At 42.4% G+C, this 20,826-nt stretch overlaps 1 protein-coding gene across 3 annotated transcripts in view; it reads right to left on the bottom strand.

Moving 5' to 3' along the window:
* Positions 1 to 1,008: 1,008 nt before the first annotated feature.
* The window catches only part of SOBP (sine oculis binding protein homolog), a 182,003-nt gene continuing 162,185 nt past the window's right edge, over positions 1,009 to 20,826 (bottom strand). Inside the window, exons 7-8 of one of the 3 annotated variants that reach the window (XR_010793650.1) lie at positions 9,235 to 9,319; positions 1,009 to 2,646 (exon numbers count right to left, since the gene is read on the bottom strand). The gene's annotated coding sequence lies outside the window, so the exon portion shown is untranslated. Of the gene's footprint in view, positions 2,647 to 9,234; positions 9,320 to 14,302; positions 14,354 to 20,826 lie in introns of those variants that run through there. The other 2 variants (XM_066613159.1, XM_066613164.1) reach the window with 2 other exon arrangements.

Raw genomic sequence — 20,826 nt, 5'->3', positions numbered from 1 at the left:
AAATTCAGGGAGTGGAAGCAGATGGAGGAGCAATGGAGACAAGCAGGTGGAAAAGACAGGCATTCCCCACCAATTTTCTGTCTGAGGCGGCTGCTTCAATTGATCTCATGGATGGGCCAGCCCTGCCTATTGGTATATTTTAAACACCACACTACTGTATCAAATGTATTAGGAACAAAGTAATTGCCATGGCACAGCCTCCCTAGGGAAAGGACCGCACACATACACATCATATGCAACAATGTGGCAAGTAGTAGTGGACATGACAATCATTTTCAACCAAGTGAAGATGAAAGAAAAAGAAGCCACGTGGAGATGCTCAGGAATGATGCCCATCATATAATGAAAGAGGGATTATCTGGGCAAACATTGGCAGCTTAGGTGGGAAGTCACTGGGAGGTGGAAAAGCCAAGAATTGCTACTTCTACAAGAATGGAGAAGTAATTTGTGTATTTAGGCCTCAGTCTGGCAATGCATGCAGAGAGGACTGATCCTTCTACTTGGAGCAACACCAAACCAAAGAGAGAAAAAGAGAGGTTCCATTCACATTTAAATGCTTTTTCCATCTTTACTAACAGAAACTAAAAGATTAGGAGGGATGAGGTCACGAAGAAGTAACATAGACTCAGTCTCTCTGCTTTTAAGTAGGGTTTTTCTTTTTCAATTCAATGCTGAATTTTATGGTATGCATTTTATCTTTCAGCTGCTAGAGAGAAACGAAGACCTTTTGTGCACATATGTTTAAAAAAAAGAAAAACAGCAGCACAGTTAAATGCATTTTTTTTTAACTTGGAGATTTATTTTGTTTTAATAAATCTGACACCAGTCAGGGAGAAAGAAAAATGGTGTGAGCCCAGAACAATAAGAAGCATTCTAAAAGTGCTTCACTTTTCCCATAGAAATTTGTCTATTAGGTTTTAAAATCACTCCATGGGCTCATGAGCTCATCCTGCCCCCCCACCCCTCACCATGCCCTCCCTCCCACCCCAACCTTTTTAATTTTTCAGTTTTTTTTTTTAAAAAGCGAGCTTGCTCGTTGGGTGTAATTTTCCAAGCCTTCACAGCCCTAATAAATAAAGGAGCACCTGTAAAACAGTAGCTTGACTTATGTGAATCTGTACAAAGGAAAATATAGAAATACAGTATGTACATAGTTGAGTGCCCTCCATGCACCATCACTATAAGGCTCTGATTTGATTGGCTTCTAAGACCCTGCTCCCAACTCCTTTTCAAATTACTTTCTGGTTATTAATGACAACAGCCTTATAGTGAAGGTGTACAGGGAACACCTTTGTGTGAACAATTGCTTTATTCAAGTTAGTAAACAGTTACACTGGATCACAAGGTGATTTGAACATTTTTTGTGTTGTGTTTTTTTCAATTTTTTTCCTTACTATTTTGTCAGAATGGGATACTCCACAATTGTCTTACCAAATCAGTGCCGGCATACATGCTCTAGTGTACTTTTGGACTCTTGGCTACAACTATACAAGTGCACACAAGTAAATTCTACCCTGTTATCCTCCACCCACTGACTGAGGATCAAATTGCACATTTCTTTTAACCATGACAGGAGAAAGCAAACAGTGAAACAGAATCATGGGGGCTCTCTTCTTACGTTACCCCTGTGTTTTCATTGGCTTGGCCATACCTTTCTAATTATCATGAAAGGGCTCTGCATCTGGAGAGATTGTCTCACTGGCTTCCTGGATCACTGAAAAACCATCAGGGTTGAAATTTCATCCAAGTCTTTCATAACACCCAGCAAATATTTCCCCCAGATAGTTTTACACCTTGAGGGGATGCATTTTTTTTTTTTTTTTTGGTCTTTAGTTCAACACTCTTGCTCTGTTCCCAAATGGGGTGCTATTTAGGGGAATTGAAAGAGAAAGCTGAGAGGAATAAACATTTACTGAGTTCTCCTGGCATTCAGTCTCTGAAAAACCACAGTATAAACTATTCATGCTGCTTCTTACATCTGTCAAATAAAAAAAAAAATCAAAAGCCATAAAAGTGTAACACTGAAAATATGGCGTTAAAAAGGATAAAGGTGGCCTTTGTAAAAATAACAAGGAAAAAAAAGTATATTAGCCAATAAAATATTCTAATAACTCTTCATTAAAAGTGCATCATGGGTAGGAGACAGAGATGACTCTGAAGTTGATACTCCAGTATAACCCCTTCCCCTGCCATCAAAAACACGAATAGGTCCGAAACCATACAATGCAAATCACAACTCTTAGTGTAGCAGCAAAACCACAGCAGTTTTTGAAAAAAAAAAAAAATCCACTTCATTGTCCAGCCTCAAATATCTGAACCTTGGAGTCAGTGAGGAAAAAAGTACATATATTGGTCCATGTGGCTTTAGCAATCAAAGGAAAATCCATCGGCAAGTAACCAAAGGGAAGGTAGCAGGAATGGTGAATGTACATTGTGGGGTTCATGATGTGCTTGCGATCATCTGAGCCAAAGGCACCCAAGAATTTGACCCTTCCCTCTGAGAGCACTAATGACAGGAAGTGGCTTTGTTGACTTGACTTTTACTGGAAGGGGTGGTGAGTTGGCCAGCTGGTGTCATTTGGTGAAGTAGCATGATTTGCTCTGCTCCCTCTCTCCATGCAAGGTACCCTGTCAACATGAACATTCCTGTGAAAACAAAGAAAGACAGGTCAGTAAATACCCTGAAGCATCATGATTCATGGCAGGCTTTAACACTGTGCTCTTATATGAGCTAAGACTTGCCAGATTCAAGCTGGGAGGGCCACATTGTCAGTTTTATTACTGATGATCCAATACCGTGAGGATTGGCAGTATAACATAAAAGCCTTTGTAAAGTACAAGGTTGTGGGGGGAAAACAGATGATGAATGGAGAACTTGAGCAACTAAGAAGTGAAAGCACAGAACCACATATCTTCTGCTCCTTTTACTTGAGGAAACTGATCTTAAAGTCTCTTCATTCTGAACTCCGAAGAACCTTTGGGGCACAATCAACTGACCTCTGATTTCATACAACACAATACCCAAAAAATGATTCTGGCACCTGCTTGGAAATTACCTGTAAATTCAAGCCATAATACCTCCTGCTTTTGTTTGTTTCAAGAAGCAGTTTATAACCCATTTTGACTGAAGATGGATGATAGTTTTTTAAAAAATGGTATGCTAAAGACATGCAGTAGTTATTATTCTTTAAAATATTATTAATAATAATAATGTAGTATAAACACACATTTCTTTTGCCTTATTTTCATCTTGATATTTTCCTTAAGCAGTTAATGAACAAATAGATACATAAAGCAGGATAAACCATCTAAAAATGTTTTTATATTGCAAACATGCAAAAATATATTCGAACCATATTAATAAAATAACATAAAAGTAAGGCAACTACTTGGTGCTTTCCAGGGGTAATGGGGTGACAGGAAGGGGCAAGCCAGGGGCCTCACCATACCGGGAGCAAACAGCACATTGTGGATCGCATGTGTCAACAACAGGTTGCTTCTTTGCTTGTACAAGGCTTTTGTGTTAATTCCACGTATCTCTAGTTCTATTTTCTGCTCTTTGGTGACACACTTCCAAGATATCATGTTTATGCCAATATTACAAAATCCATAAAAATCCAAAATCTGGAACACTTCCAGTCCCAAGCACTTTGGATAAGGGATATTCAACCTGTAATGTTTACAATGATTCTGAACATTCTGTAAAATAAAAACATTTTCAGACTTTTTAGCCTTGTTTTTCATATCTCAGTTCACTGTTGGCTCAAGCTAAAGAGGTTTTCAAGTTTTTTTGGAACATAACAAACCCTTGTAGTATATGTTTACTAAAGGCATGTGGGATGAGTGCATTCACCTTCTCTTACTACCTGCAACTCTGTGAGAAAAAAGTGGTGTCTTTCTTCTACTGCCCTCAATGCTGTGAAGAAGGGGAAAAAAACCTTCCAGCCTATAAATACTGCTAGAGTTTCTTAGGATTTTGAAGTTGCAATTCATATCCAAGATGCTGCCCCAGGTGTTATTTTTAACTTGATGGAAATTCACTAGAACGAGGCTATGTACAGTACCTTTTTTCTTTCTTATTTCCATTTCTGTGTAAAAACAGTTGACCAGAAGTTGCAGAAACTTTCCAACAATATTCACCTTAAAGTTTCCCCATGACCCCATTCATGTTCTCATCCAGTCCACATGACAAAGGAGCTTCCCAAATATGTACATCCTTCTAAATGTCCTAAGGCCACTGTCACCTGCTATAAACTTCCATTGAGTTATATCCATCCTTTTAGTACAAAGGTCTCACATGATCACCAGGGAATACAGCATTATAGTGCCAATCAACATGGCAGCTTTTCTCTGACCTGGTACAGATGCCGTAGCAGCTCTTATTCTCCATGAACCACCACTTCCAATAGAACCCTGCATGCATAGACTGTGAGTATCACAGCTTTTCTCCAGGATAAAGGGACATGCTCTGATTGGATTCTGGTTGAATTTGGGGTATGAAACCATGCCTTGCAGCACTGCATTCATAATCATTTAGCACTGCAATTCAAAGTGGTGCCTATAAGTCAGAACTGTTGTGAATACAATACAGAGACATTAATGATTAATTCATGAGAATTCTCTTACATTGACTGTTACACCAGATCCAGATGGTTGTATCCCACCTGGCTGATTTCATACTTTGGTGTTAAAATGGAACTGAAGAAGTATTACCAAAAGAAATGCATGTTGTCTCTGTAAATCCAGTGACTGAGGACTAACAGCCCAAACCTATGCTTCCCAGGGCCCACTGGTGCAGCGGCACCAAAGTGGCTACCACTGTATCCAGTGGGTATCATGAAGCCACCAGGGGTCTCCTCAGGGGAAGGAGACTTTCATCCTCTTCCCCCAACAAAAACCCTGGCAATGGGTCTCCTCACATCTGCGCTGAGTTTAGGATCCAACAAAGCAGGGCTCTGCCAGTCCCACCTCCCTCCTGCCTGGTTCATCCCCCTACTCACATTCTGCCCTCCCCCTGCCCCTAGAGGCCACACCACTTCCCCACAGTTCCACTTACCGCTGGGGTGGGGTAAATGGGGTGTCTCCAATGACATACACAAAATATAAGCAGATAGATCTGGGAGAAGATGGTCCTTCAGGTACCCAGGTCCCAAGGTATATAGGATTTTATAGATAGTAAGCAGGACCTTGAATTGTGCTAGTAAACACACTGGAAGCCAATGCAAAGCACAAGGCTAGGATAACTTTAAAAGTGTCCCTGAAACTGTCCATGCACAGAATAACACTCATATTCTTACTGATTTGTATCATATCTCTTCCACCAGTTACTAACGTTCAAACTGATTTTCATCCAAGCAATTAATTCAACTTGTGGCTAATTTTTTTTCAAAGCACACTGAAGCCTAACATTTTTCCCTCTCTGCTATTTCAATTCATTCATAAGACACTGATAGCAGGCATAGTCCAGTATATTCTGCATATGTTATGCAGCTGAGATCAGTAGATTTATGAGAAAATGTGCAAAACACAGTGGGAATCTGAACAGGAAAATCTCTTTCTTCCAGTTAGACATTTTAATCTCAACACAGAAGTGTGTGAGAGAAATGTTGCCCAACAGAACTAGTACAATGGGTCACTGCAAAATCCTTTTCCAACACTGCTGGGTCATATGGACAGCAAGGCCTCTGCTAGTTCTGTTTCCATCCCCATTTGCCATGCAGACAGAGAAGGCAGCATTGTTGGCTTAGTTTTGAAAATCAGATGGCTTTCTGGACTCAGATGCAAGCTGAATGAGAACACCCAATGTCCTAATGAAGCCTGGTGCAGACTTGCCCTATGAAGATGCCCTGAGGAAGAGGTGGTGTTTCTCCATTTTAAAACACTCTGTATGTAAAGGTTCCACTTTGCAAATGCACTGGCAAGCAAGCAATGGCTTCTGTGTCAATTTCTCTGACTCCTTACTGTGCTGAATAATAGGGTCTCACTAGTGATGGTTCACATCATGAGGGTTCCAGAACAATACAAGAATTGCTTCTGAGGCTTTTGAGCTTGGGGAAAGTGTTGATATGGGCTAGCAGAGCTGTCTCCCTTTGAAGTAGTGGTGCAGTGGTTAATTCAACCAACAATGAATGTGAATGTTGTTGGTTATAAAGCACCAGAATATGTTTGGCTCCTCTGGGACAGACATGGACCGGGAGCAAAGTCGAGCCCATAATTTTCTTAGGGAGGCTCTGCTGAGGTCATTGACCACAAGTGTGTAGCTGAGGCAGGCATGGGAGCATGTTCAGCCCTGCAAACACTTTGGGGGTAGCCTGTTATTTGCATGATGAGCTCTGCCCTTCTTAACAACCCTGAAAGTAGTTCAAGGTTTTTTATTAAAGCCTTCCCTTCAGAACAGCTGGTGATTTATCTCTCCTTCCCCATTAAGTGAAATAAAAGACACCACATCACTGGAGCTGGGAACAACATTCCATGCACAAAGTCAGGCCAGCAACATATTATTTTGGAAGAATCAACAAGCTGGGAGCCATGGAGAAAGTCAATGTGCAGTTTAACTCAAGAGAGCTCTTATTCAATCTTTACTGCCATTAGCTCTGATTGTCTTTAATTCTGTGCATCTCATTCCTTTGTTAACATAGATCAGGTTAGGTATAATGCTTTTGTCACTTTTTCTCTCTTTAGGCTCACATATCCCAAAAATATATGAATAAATATGTTTCTTTTTAATTAATCCCACATTTGTTACCACTGTGGCTCAGGAGAAATAAACATGGCTTTGTTGCCTGTGAACCATGTTATTGATTTTTTCATAACCATTTGATGAGCCTGTGGATATTGCTAGCTTCAACCTCAGAAGAGGTTTTTCTCAGTTACATTGAAATAATCAGGTAGATATGTTTAAGTACTCTGCTGCAGAGGTTAGGGCCCATGGATCTTATGCAAGTGTGTATCTTGTACACAGCCAATGCTTTCCCTGTCTTAGAGTATAAGTGCTACTTTGCAAAGGTGCTCATGAAGCAAGCACTAGAAGGAGTAGTAGAAGCCTAGCATGCAAAGGATTGTTTGAGCTGGAGCAGGTAAGCCAAGTACCATGATTACTTTTTAAAGAGTAAGGTGTTTTCATGGCTGTGCTATGCTATGCTGTGACAGTGGGAATGACAGAGTGTCCAGCTGTGAGCATGTTCTTCTGAATAAGTCCATCCTCCAAGGAAGTTATGTCAGACAACAGCAAGCATAGTCTTTCATCTTTCATGACTAGACCATACATCTGTAGTCTATTTCATGCCTCTCTGTTCCTTTATTTTATTGCAGGGGTGGGCAAACTTTCAGTTTTAGGGATCCTGGTCCTTTAACAGTTATATAGGAGAGGGAATTTCAGCAGGTGCAGCTTGTCATCTCACAGGTGACAAGTTGCCTCTGCTGAAATTCCCTCCTCTGCACAATTGTTAAAGGTTTGGAATCCCTAAAGCTGAAAGTTTGCCCACCCCTGTTTTAGAATGTAGACTGCTGGAGGCTGTGTTCTAGCAGTGCTTATGCTTAACACTGGCTGGTGGGTGATTCCTACAGTATCATGATTTAATTAAGATGAACATCATCAAGATTTCAATGGGTAAATTTTCCAAGACAATGATTCATCAGGTGATAACACAGCATAAACAATAACTACAATCCTATGCACATTTACAAGGGAGTAAGTCCCATTAAACTCAATGGTGCTAACTTCTGAGTAGACAGAATAGACAGTACCATATGTCAACTCAGCAGTTGAGCAAAAGGAAAGAAAATCGCTGACTGAAGAAAAAGTTTGGCTTATGGAAAATATACAATGCCAAACTCATCTAAAATGGAATGTTCATTTCTGTTATGTGATGCAGCAGTAAATGGGAGAATCCATTGGGCTGCTCTCTTGCACTATGAATTCCCTTGATGGAGAAAGTTGAGTTAGTATTGAATATACCCAGATGTCATTTGTGGTATCCTTAATATGACATCTGTATTTTAAGTTAACATACCCAAGATGGTTAAGGATAGTGTGCGACACTGCAGGGACCTCACTATGCATCTCTTTCATATAACAGTTATTATGCCACTATTTTTAAATTTAAAATGTCTTAATGAAGGAGCCTTTGAAATTCAGAGGCTCCTCACAATGGCAGTTCAAGCACTTCATACAAAAAGCAAATCTAAAACACTGGCATGCAACAGATCATAATGACAGCAAGCTAACCACATACCCAGAAATAGCTCAAAATTACTCTAAATACAGGGTGAATATACTAATAGGTTGCTGAGATGCAGAACTCTGCAAAGGAATCCAGATCTGACCATTTGGTTCACTCTACACACCACCCAAGCTCCTCAGTGTGTACTTTTGCCAAAGAGAATGTTGTTGGCATCCTTCAGTCTCGGAAGACCAAAGATAATGATTACATGATATAGTCTGAATTTTCACAACAAAAATTGAAGCTGGAATTTAATTGGGAGTGGAGAAACAGTATTGGGGAAGTTTTGGGTTTTGGGTGCTTTATAAATAGAGTTTGCTCTCTTTGTATCTAGGTAATTTGTTTTTGTAGGTTAAGAATTTAAGAAACATTTTAGGAACACTTGGAAAAACTAAGGGCCCAATCCTATACAACCTTCCAGTGCTGATGCAGACATGATGCAGCCCTGAGGAAAAGGAACAAACATTCCCTTACCTTGAGAAAGCCTCTGTGACTATCCCCCTACCACAGAATGCAGTGCATGCCCCATTGGCACAGCTGCATCAGTGCCAGAAAGTTGGATAGGATTAGGCCCTAAGCCAGCTGCAGGGAGGATATTATTTTACATTAAGGGCGCAATCCTAACCAACTTTCCAGCACTGGCATAGCTGTGCCAGTGGCGCATGTGCTGCATCCTGCAGTTGGCGGATGGTCATGGAGGCCTCCTCAAGGTAAGGCAATGTTTGTTCCCTTATCTTGGAGTTGCATTGCCCTTATGCCAGTGCTGGAAGGTGGGTTAGGATTGCGGCCTAAGTTACATGTTATCGAGGAATACCATTCTTTTTAAATACCAAGAAAATGTCTGGACACATAAATTCATGAATATGAGACAAAGTGGTGAACTGATCCTGCAACAGCCTGATGAAGTGGAGTTTAGCAGAATTATCCTCATAGAGTTTACAAGCATAGATTTCTTGAATCTAGGATATCAAATTCAGATTCTTTGTTAGGCTTGTAAAATGTTCATATTTACCTTTTTTCTTTCCTTTGCAGGTGCAACAAATACACTTCCAGCCACAAACACCTTTCACATAGGGATAACTGTTCACACATGGTACCTGATGAACAATGCACAGCAGAATTGAACAATGAGGCTCAAATCTGGTACAAAAATGTGTTTAATGTTCTGCAGAGACTGACAGCCCAGTCCTGAGCTGCCCAGAGAAGCAGCGGTGGTGAAATGACTGCTGCTGTATCCAATGGCCACAGGCAGCAGCTGGTGGATCCTCAGGGGAAGGGGACATTCATTCCTTTCCACCGGGCTACCAAACTCTGCGTCGGCTACTTAGCCACTGCAGAATAAAGAGGCTCTGTGTTGGGCCAGCAGAGTAGAATTCCGCATGTCCTGCCCCTCTCCCGCTCTCTCCCCCACCCCACCTTCCCCCTGCCCTTCTCCTGCCCCAGAAGATCTCCCCACCTCTGCTCACCTCTCCAACGCCCGGAACTTTCCATAGCTCCAGGTGGTGTGCGATGGGCCTCTGGCCAGCGTTGGCTTAGTGCAGGCTGGCACTGAGATGGTGCCAGCCCAGTGCTGAGTGCCACAGGCATGCCTTACAACATGTTTGCAGCACTCAGCACTGGCAGAGGGCTGGCACTGGGTCGACTGGATCTGGCCCTGAGTCCTAGGGACAAACTGGAAGACACTCTGCTGCCTTGTTAAGATGCTTTAAGTTCAACTACTCCAATCTAGGCTGAGCTTTGTATTTGAAGGATATTGATGATGCTTCACTTTTGTTTTTCTCTGATGTTTATCTGGAGGTTCCAACATATTCTAAATTCCAATGGTCACTAAATATGTTTGTATTTTTATACTTGCCATAGTCCAAAGTTATCTTAGAAACCTGCTGCGTTTTTTAAAAAAAGTAGTCTCCACCTGAGTTGGTTATGGTGGGGTATTCATGGCAGCTATTGCCAGCAAAGCTGGGTATTGATTCAAGCCCAAAATGGTTTTGGGGGGGGGGAGCAATGACAGCACCACCAACTTTGTGGCACAGGAATTATGGGCAAATAACCTTTACAATGCAAGGTATCGTGTATCAGAAAAAGCCCTCATTTACTGTGATAACAGCCCTTGTACAGATTTGAAAGCTTAATGTTAAGCTTAAAAGAAGAGAAGAAATAAATTTTTGTGCTTTCTGTGCACCCCAAGAATGGGATAGGCAAACACATGGGAAGGAAAGTGCACAGTATGGAAGAATGGCTAGATAATTGTGTTTGAAAGTTGGAAATTCACCTTGAGATTCCTGTCATGAAACATAGCCAAATGGCATTGAACCATTTGCTGGCTATGACTTATGGTAACCAACCTCATATGATCAGGATTATAAAAAAACAAGGCAACATACTTTAACAGAGAACCTAAGGCAATATACATTACAAGGGAAAGATGGGGTTGCTAACAAAGCATTTCCTTCAGACTAGGGCCAAACTACATATTACACAAAGTGTGTGCTTAGTGCTTCCATGTTTACTTTTTCCACAGTACACAATGGTCTGGTTGGGCCTCTTTGATTGTGTGGAAGGAGGAGACTTTAACCCTTTCCCCTGCTACAGTCTCATTCTGCAGTTCCCCTGGTCCGACTGCTATTTACTGCAAAAAAGAAAAAGAAGAAAAAAAAGCAAACTTGGAATTACTAAGCATGTTGTACTACCTGAACCACATAGTTTGACCCTTAATCTGCTGGTGACTGGAATGCATTTGCTGTCAGAATGATTGGGCAGAAGGTATACTGAAGACTTCCCCTATCCACTGATTTTCCCCAGGTTTTCCCTCACAGAAAGACTTCAAAATTGGATGTGTGTCTTGTTGGCTGGAAAAAGAACTCTGGACTATTTTCAGAGAAGTATATGCAGGAAGAGTTATATACCTTTCCCTCCCCTGCAGTGCCAAGTTGCTGGAGGATCTGAAGCAAAGCTCTGCACTGAGCCTCCCATTGCTCCCCCTGCCCACCCCAAAGGTGCACTGAGCTACTGCTGGCTCTGGTATGGAGAGTTCAGGGCTTGCTTGGCTTGTGATGGGCTTGGGCCCTTAGCCAGCAACCAATCTGGCTGACCTCTGACATTACTCATTTCCCAGCAATCCTCCCCTTAACTGCTCTCCCCCTAGCTGACATTCTTTGTTATCTTGGCAAACATGGAGTTAAGATTATAAATTTTCAGAGATAAAATCCAGTTTGGCCCAGAAAACTATCATCAATGAACCAGTCTGCATTTTCTTTTTTTCTGAAGTTTAATTATACGCCTATATATTTCCATTTTCTTTATCAAACTAAGGACACAATCCAAACCTGTGCTGGAGCAGGCAAGCCAGGAGGCTTGCGCTGCATCCAACACAAGTTCGTTGGCTGCAGCAGCTCAGCCAGGGACAAGGGAAAGCTCTTCCCCTTACCCCTGGTTAAGGGCTGCATGCCGAAATGGGTCTGTTCGGACCTGCGCCACCTCTGGAAGTGGCGCAAGTCTGAGGAGAGCAGAGCGGCTTGAAGCTGCTCTGTGGGGACAGGGTTGGGATCCGGCATAACTGCTGGGTCCCAGCCCTGGCCCTGGTTACCCGTGCGCCCACCCCCGGGGTCACCCATCGCCCAGCTTCCCCCCACCCATAACCGTCCCCCTCCTGCCTCCTCCCGCCCCCCCCCACACCTACCATTGCCACCCACTTAGAAGTAAGCCCTACTGAGATTAATGGGGCTTATTCTTAGGTAAGTGCACTTGAACTCGATAGGGCTTACTCTTTAGTGGACATGCATAAAATTGTGCTGTAAGAGTGGGTTTAAGGAGGTGGATCTCTGGGATTCCAGTGCCAAAGAATAAACAATGCAATATTATGCATGTCTACTCAAAAGTAAGTCACATTGTGTTGAATGGGGTTTACTCCCAGGTAAGTGTGTATAGAATTGAAGCCTTGAACCCCAGGATAAACTATAGGAGGCTCCCTGTATCCACGGATCCTGTATCTGCTCCACTCCCCTTGCCTCCAGAGGATCCTCTGAGCCCAGCAAACGGCTTTTGCTGAGCTCAAACTGATCTTGGCAGGCAAAATAACGCAACTTCCAGTTTCACTGAGAAACTGGAAGTGATGTTTTTAATGACTCAGGGGCTTCCTTGAGCCTACTAATGCCCAACATTAAAAACTTCTTTCAGTTTCTCTGTAAAACCAGAAGTTGAGTTATTTTTCCTGCTGAGCACAGTTTGATGTCCGCAGTCTCCGCTGGACTCAGGGGACCCTATGGTGGGGGGTAGGCAGGCATTCGCCTTATCCATGGTTTCAGGTAACTGTGGGAGATTCTAGAACAGAACCCTGTGGATATGGGGGCAAACCTGTACTTTGCTTTAGCTCCTGATCATGGTCACCTTCTTGATGTAAACAGAAGAAGAATTTTGGGTTTCTCTAAGGAGAAACTACTCCCTAAGGAGCAAACTAGATGTTACTGGACACACAAGTACATGTAATGAAAACCAAAGACCTATTTTAAAATTATAAAGCAGTCTTAGGAATCAAACAAAAATGACTGTTCATGCAATATTGCCTATACTGAGTTTGGTTTGTTTTTTTTCCCTCCTAAAAATTACCTGAGATCCACAATTCATATATACAGAATCCAGATTTTCTTAGGTAATTTGATTGTTATGGAGAGGGTCAACTGGATGTAGAATGTGGAGGAACACATTCTACTCTGACCTTCCACTCTGTTTCTGCATCCGTGTGTATACCAAAGTGGGGAAATGTAGGAAATGGGGTTCTACTGAGTCTTGTGGGGATCCATTCAGGCAAAGGTGCTGCACTTTTGTGCAAGAAGGGATCGTGCTCAATGGCAGAGGTTCTCAAAATTAGAGGGGGCTTTACTCCCTCAGTAAGTTCTTGCGGGGGAGGGGCTAGGGCAGCGACGCCATCCCCAGGATCATATCGCTAAGGGGGGCAAGGGGGTACTTTGCACTTACTTCAAGAAGGCAGGGCTGCAGCAGGCTGCAGGAGGTGGGGGGAGCCCTGCGCAGCCCTGCACAGCACTCCCCGAGGCTTGGAATGTTCACTAAAAGCGGGCGCAAAGCACCTCCTGCCAAACGGAAGTGCTTTCCACCTGCTTTTAGCAAACGTTCCAAGCCCCGAGGAGTGCTGTGCAGGGCTCCCCACACCTCCTGCAGCCTGCTGTAGCCCTGCCTTCTTGAAGTAAGTGCAAAGCACCCCCCCTTATCTCCCTCCTGGGGATCGCGTCACTGCCTCCCTCCCCTTCTCTCACTCCTTAAAGGGAGGGGGGAAGCATTACACAAACTGGTGGGTCATGATCCACCAGTTTGAGAACCACTGCTCTATGGTAATTTGTCCAGTTCCATGTTAAAATGGTGATTGTATAAGTGTGTGGAAAGGGGAGGGGGCATTACTTGCAGAATATTTTTTTCCCCTCCAAACTGCAGTCATCAGGATTTGGCATATGAGGCAATACCAATTTGTATTGGTAAAAATTAAGACTTTTCTATGAACCCAAACTGAATTTTGGGGGTTTCTCTCTGGTTTTGTTTCATGGGGTCCATTATTGCTATGTTTGGTTTTTGTTGTATATCATTTGGTTTTTATTGTGGTTTTGATGTCTCAATTTTATTGTAAGCTGCCTTGAGCACCTCATTTTCATTGCAGGGAAAAGTGAAATAAAATGTTTATAATCTGACAGATAAATAGAGTGGGAAGAAATGAATTCAAGAAGAAGATACAGTATTTATGGAAAATGTATCATATAAGGATGTTGGAGGGCTGATGCATATAATCCTTGTGTACATGTTTGCCTTAGAAAAACTACTTTAAAATCCTGTTAAGTACTGCTTCACAAACTGCATCTGCCACCACATGCAGGATTAAGCTTCTGCTACTGTTAGCCAACATATAACTCGTGATATTTGCAGTGGTATACCAAAACGTGAGTCATATATGCAGCAGTGGATACACAAAACAAGGTGATCACAGGTTGTGAGCCAGAACACAGAAGATTCTAGTTTAATGCAGTATTTGTTTATGAGTGGCATTTAATGTTCTGCTTTAGAGATCGAGCAAGAGATACCATAGGGAAGTGGAGAATTTCATCTTCATCACCTTAGCAACTCCTTTCCTGGTAATGAATAGTTAAAATAATTTTGTTTGATTATTTGATAAGGCACATGCCAATTTCATAGGGCTAATTTCAGAAAGCATTTCCTGCTAAAATACAAAACAATTATACTCAGAAAAAAAATTCAATTTTCCAGCTCTGTCCTTCTCTCTCATTGTGAAATTGGCACATGCAAAATCTTCATGGGTAGTTTGAATTATATCAGGCAGCATTAGCTTGGCAACCTACACTCTGATGGCCAAACTTCCAACTCCAAGAGGGGAACATGTGCTAATTAGTATTTCCAATAATCAGGTGAATGATACATTTAGAAACCACTTCTAAAGTCTGGACACATGCCTCAAAGGGTGCTACTGCATTAGGTTTTTTGGCTTTGCCTGCCAGAGCTGCTTATTTGGAAATGTTACCATAAATGTGCATGCTGAGAGACACATATTCAATTAATAATGCAAATAAATTCTGTATTATAATACAGTAGGATATAAAATAAATTCTGTTACATAGGCAAAATCTGGTGGGAACATTTGCACAATTCACTTTCATTCAAATTATCCAGTGGTAAATTATCCAGTGGATTCCCAACAGTTCAGCAAGGCAGCAAAAGAAAACATTTGAGAACATTTACTCATGACAATTCAAAGAAAATTTGAGTCCTATGAAGAATTTCAGCTTACAGTAGACCAGACCTATACCTGTGATTTTAAAATATATGAACACAGCCCACAGTCAAGAGAAGCTCTTATGCAGGAGACTCAGGGCCCAATCCTATCCAATTTTCCAATGCCGGTGCAGCTGTGCCAATGGGGTGCGCACTGCATCCTGTGTTGGGGAGGCAGTAACAGAGGCCTCTTCAAGGTATGGGAATATTTGTTCCCTTACCTCAAGTCTGCATTGTGGCTGTACCGATACTGGTAAGTTGGACAGGATTGGGCCCTTAGACTGCAATCCCACACACACTTACCTGAGAATAACTTCCACTGAATTCAGCAGTGCTTACTTCTGAGTAGACATGCATAGGTTTGCACTGTAATTCATGTAAAAGGTGCCATGGAGACTATTCTACATACACAATTCAGGTGGTCACGTAACTTGTGAGGTGAACTACATGTAACTACACCGGTGAACTACAGGTATAACCTAATTATTCATGGATTTTTCACCCATAGTTTTATCTCACTAACCCTTTAAATTAGGAAAAAAGCTGTTTAACAATAGCCTCATTAATGCAAGATAGGGCAGCCAGCTGACAATCCATCAATTATTCTCTCTCCAGGCACTTAGAAACAGCTTCACTCCAAGGCAAGCAACCCCTCCCTTCCCTCTGAGCACATGAAAGAAAGATAATCACTTTGCATTCCTTCCCAGCACTATGCTCTGGATGAAAGGAGGGGTCACTGTCTCAGAATGAAGCCTTTCTAAGCACCTGGAGAGAGATTTATTGATGGATTTATTGATGGACCAGTTCTGGTCGCCGCATCTCAAAAAAGACATAGTGGAAATGGAAAAGGTGCAAAAGAGAGCGACTAAGATGATTACGGGGCTGGGGCACCTTCCTTATGAGGAAAGGCTATGGCGTTTGGGCCTCTTCAGCCTAGAAAAGAGACGCTTGAGGGGAGACATGATTGAGACATACAAAATTATGCAGGGGATGGACAGAGTGGATAGGGAGATGCTCTTTACACTGTCACATAATACCAGAACCAGGGGACATCCACTAAAATTGAGTGTTGGGCGGGTTAGGACAGACAAAAGAAAATATTTCTTTACTCAGCGTGTGGTTGGTCTGTGGAACTCCTTGCCACAGGATGTGGTGCTGGCGTCTAGCCTAGACGCCTTTAAAAGGGGGATTGGACGAGTTTCTGGAGGAAAATTCCATTATGGGGTACAAGCCATGATGTGTATGCGCAACCTCCTCATTTTAGAAATGGGTTAAGTCAGAATGCCAGATGTAGGGGAGGGCACCAGGATGAGGTCTCTTGTTATCTGGTGTGCTCCCTGGGGCATTTGGTGGGCCGCTGTGAGATACAGGAAGCTGGACTAGATGGGCCTATGGCCTGATCCAGTGGGGCTGTTCTTATGTTCTTATGATTATCTGCCAAATTTTTAACAGAAAAATGTTTCCACTGAAAGTTGATAGAAGCTTTTATTCCCATTAACAGTACTATGTGGAAAAGGGCACAACTAGAATCAGAACTGCAGCATGGCAAAGTCCTAAAGCCTCTAACCCCACTGCAGTTTCAGGCCATTTCATCTGGTCCTCCCCCACACATTATTGACACTGAAAAGAAAAACTGGAAGGGTTACTTACACATTCAGGGTCATGTCTAGTTTGATGCTAAGATCATCCACTAAGAGTGCCTTGCCCAAAAGTTCCCAGAATCTTGAATCCACACTACCTTTCCATGCGTTTATTTGAAAAGGACATTGAAATAAAAGAATCCCTTCCCCCAAGTGCTCAAGAGTAAACCTGGATAGATGAATTAATGATGGTGGAAATGTGTTTCTTTTATAAGTACTGGCACTGTCCCTCACATCATCATCAGCATCCTGTAGCTGGACTGCATTTTTTAATCTGCATCTGCAAAAGACTGCATAATTTGTATGAAATGTCCTGGGGCCTCAGTCTGAAAGCCCTTACAAGAAATGATTTTGAAACTTGGCTTTTTATTTCTAGAACTCCCCAGGTTGACATAGGCTCTAAACTCCACATGGATTTCAGTGAAGAGACTGACAGTCTGCACTAGCTCATTTTCTTTAGCCAAGTTGCAGGTGCAAAGAAAAAACAGCCCAGCAAATACATGATATGGGAGACTCTAGTTCTAGTCCCTACCAAAATGTCCTGTCCTGATTTGGAAAACAAATATCTACATCTAATTCCAAAGTGAGTTTTATGTTGACTGCAACATCAGATTGTAAAAATAAGAGTTCTATCTTATTCTTTTACCCCACCCCCCACCCCATTGCAGCAATGCCAAACTGGTGAACGCTGCATCCATACTTGGGGGGAGGAGAGAGAAGGCTTCAGTGGGGAAAGGGGATTTTAAATCTTTTACCCCTGCATAAAGCCATCTGACCAGCAATGGGCCTCCTTGGACCTTTGCTGGCAGTTTGAGGAGAGAAAGGGAGCAGGGAGGCTCCTATCAGAGGGGATAAGATCTGTTGCAGGCCGCCCACAACGGATCCTCCCCCTCCCATAGCCTCCCCACCCTGTTACACCCCCTCCCCACCTGGTTTCACCCCTTAACCCCTTCTTGCCTCTTCCATCAGCCTACCTGCTCCAGCGAGTGGGGATTCCCTTGCAGGTGGGGATAGTATGGTGCAGGCCTTCCCACTGGCACTCTCAACAGGGTGCTGACATACATGCTATTGGAGTGCCTTTCACGACAGGTGCTGGTTTTCTTACAGCAATCAGCACTGTTGTAGGGACTTCGCCGTCATTGGGCAGTGAGGTGAAGATTGGGCAGTATGAGTATTATCGCTGTTCCTTGTGATCACCTTATTCATTATCATTATTATTTTTAAAAAGTATTCTGTAGATGTGTGTTTGGCAGAAATCACTCATGAATAATAATAATAATAATCTGTAATTTTCTAATGTCCATTTCTGCAGCATTTTTGCAAAACTCTGCACATTTTTACCACATACTTGAAGATGAAAACGTGTCATCAAGCATAACTCTTTAAATATCCCTGGGTTCTAAACAGAAAAAGAGCAATTTGGTTTTCATAAGCATTTAAACTTCATAATGAATAACTAAGAAATGGTAATATGACCTGACAAGACAGATACCTTATGATGACGAACGTAGCAGAAACATAATATGATTTAACAATGGATCGTCCTGACATATTTGATGAAACAGAGAATCAAGCACAGACATTTGTTACATACTGTAGCACCTTTCATATAGAAAGAATACTTATACTTGTGAATCCCAAGATTGACTTGAACCATATTTTCGAATATTATTTAATGTGAAGTGGAAAAAAAAAATCCACATACTGTATTGCTGGTCAGCAGATTATATTAGAAATGTTTGTGTGGGCACTTTCTGAGTAATGCAAGACAAGGGACATTTTTCTTACGTGTGTAGGTATTAAATATTAACACTGGATCATGGAACAATAAATTACATTTGCATTACTGGTATTTATGTTTGTGTTTGGAAGTCAGAGAACCTAACCTCATCCAAGCCCCCAATACAGGTATTACAGACAGAGCCAGCAACACTCCTGCTGTTCTTGCTGCCTGGCCCCAACCCAACTGTGATATTGGTATAGGGTGGCCCAAGACCTCCTGGCACCAGAAGTGACATGCCAAGTAACCTCTGATACTCAGTGATGCATCATCTGCCACCTCCATTGCTTCTTTTTATTCTGCTCCCTCAACTGAGAAACCAAGGGGAACAAAGGAGCAGAAGACATATGAAGACAGAGGAATGATGGGCTGTCATTTTTCACTCTTCCACACATTCTGTTCCTCTCATCCTTTCAAGAAGCCAAAGGAGGAGCAGTTGAGACAGGCACCTCTTACCAAACTGCTGCCTGAAGCAACTGATTCCAAAAGCCCCATAGACGGGCCAGCTTGGTATGGCAAAAGTGTTTGAATATACATGCATATTAGTGGACACTTCAAGACAATTAGAATCAGAATGATGTTGGAAGAAATGCTTCATAGAGACATCAAAAAGCACCCAATATTTACATGCAATCAGGGGGTCTCCGAATCTGTGCTGAAAGATTCAGATCTGAATCATCAAATACAGGACAGTCCCTGTGAGCCACATTTGGACATTTGAACGTCTTTGCTTCCAAAATCCATGGTTGATTATTCCTTGTATCAATGTAATGCTATGAACAATCTATTGGGATCTCTGCATATACAAACCATTTAGAGGTTTCCTGGGCTGTTTAAATAAATACAGTAGAGGTGGAGCCTGTTTAACCGTGGATTTTATATATAATGATCTGGCTCAACATGGGTCCTCTGGTCCCACACTGTGTCAGACTTGGCCCCAGTTTCCCTAGGGAAACTGGAAGTAACATTTTTTTTTCTATAAGGGCCATTCTGAAGCCTACAGAGGCTGCAGGCAGACATGCATGGCCTTTGCAGGCTTCAGAAAGCCCTCTGGAGGTGACCTGAGGGTTTAAGGGCTAAAACAGCAGATTTCATTCTCCATGGTTTTTGGTATCCACAAGAGGTCTAAGAACAGATCCTGCGTGGATACCAAGGCTCCACCTGTACAGTTGTTCAGGATGTGTTCCAATGCACAATATACAAAATATGGCTACAATTGTTGGGTATATTTCAAAATGTTCAAACAGTGATTCTTAAGGTTTGTTATATTGTGAAGCATTTTCTTGGTTTGCTTAGATCTGCTCATGCCTGATATTGTCTGATCTTGGAAGCTAAGCAGGGTCAGGCCTGGTTAGTACCTGGATGGGAGACCGCCTGGGAATACCGGGTGCTATAGGCTTATACCATAGTCTTTCGAGACTGAAAGTTGCCAACCAACCATTTGGGGGAGGCAGGGAATAGACATTTTAATGCTATGGCTACCAGATGGTAGCTTGACAGAAATGATTCTAACTTAAATTGATCTTCTGCTGCATTCCTATAGACAGCTATGGTGAAAATTCATCAAAAGAATAAGCAAATACAAAATTGGAAGATTTGCTCATATTTGCTAGGCTTGTGCAAACTCTGTGTCACTGAAGGCCAATTCAAGTTTTAGTGCCCCTACCAATAAGTCTGTTTTGACTAACAAGCAGGGCATGCCTGTTTCTTTTCATTCCTTACACTAAACACGAGCGTAACAGAAGTGAATCAGGCTGCTGTTCAAGGTCTCTATTTTCTTGCACTTTTGTTTAAGTTATATCCGTTAGTGTAAACTAAGAGTGCAATCCTAAGTTGCTGCTCCACTGATACAGCGGTACCTGCACCACTGGAAGCTATTCCAAATGAGCCATAATGCACAATCATGGCACTAAGCGAACAGGCAATGCTGGTGGGGAGGCCTGCTCTACCCTGCACAATGCTACATCCTAACCATCTGCCCAATGGAGCAGGTAAGGTTTTATTGACCTGCTGCAACAGCGGTTGTTAGAATTGGACTGTGAGACAGAGAATATTCGTATACAGGTAGCCTTCCATATCCAGGGGGGGATCCATTTCAGTCCCCCATAAGGAAACAGTGGATATCTTCACACCCACCCATTAATATTGTTTAGATTCTTACTATTGGGAAATGTTTCTTTTACAGGGCTATAAGCATGCAAGCTTATAGTGAGGTGCAGGTAGGCTGACTGCTTTCCGTTAACATTCATTCTAATCTCTTCAAGCATTCAGGCTGCCTGCAACCTGTCTGCTGCACATTGTGCTACAAGCTTGCCGCAGCAAGCATCTTAACAACATTAATGGGTGCATGGGGCATGCCCCCCCAGATCAACAGATAACTGAATCAGTGGATACC

The sequence above is a fragment of the Tiliqua scincoides genome, chromosome 1 (assembly GCF_035046505.1).
Source record: "Tiliqua scincoides isolate rTilSci1 chromosome 1, rTilSci1.hap2, whole genome shotgun sequence".
Classification (NCBI taxonomy): Eukaryota; Metazoa; Chordata; class Lepidosauria; order Squamata; family Scincidae; genus Tiliqua; species Tiliqua scincoides.
Note: the sequence above shows the minus strand (reverse complement) of the source record. Positions and strands in the feature narration are given on the sequence as shown.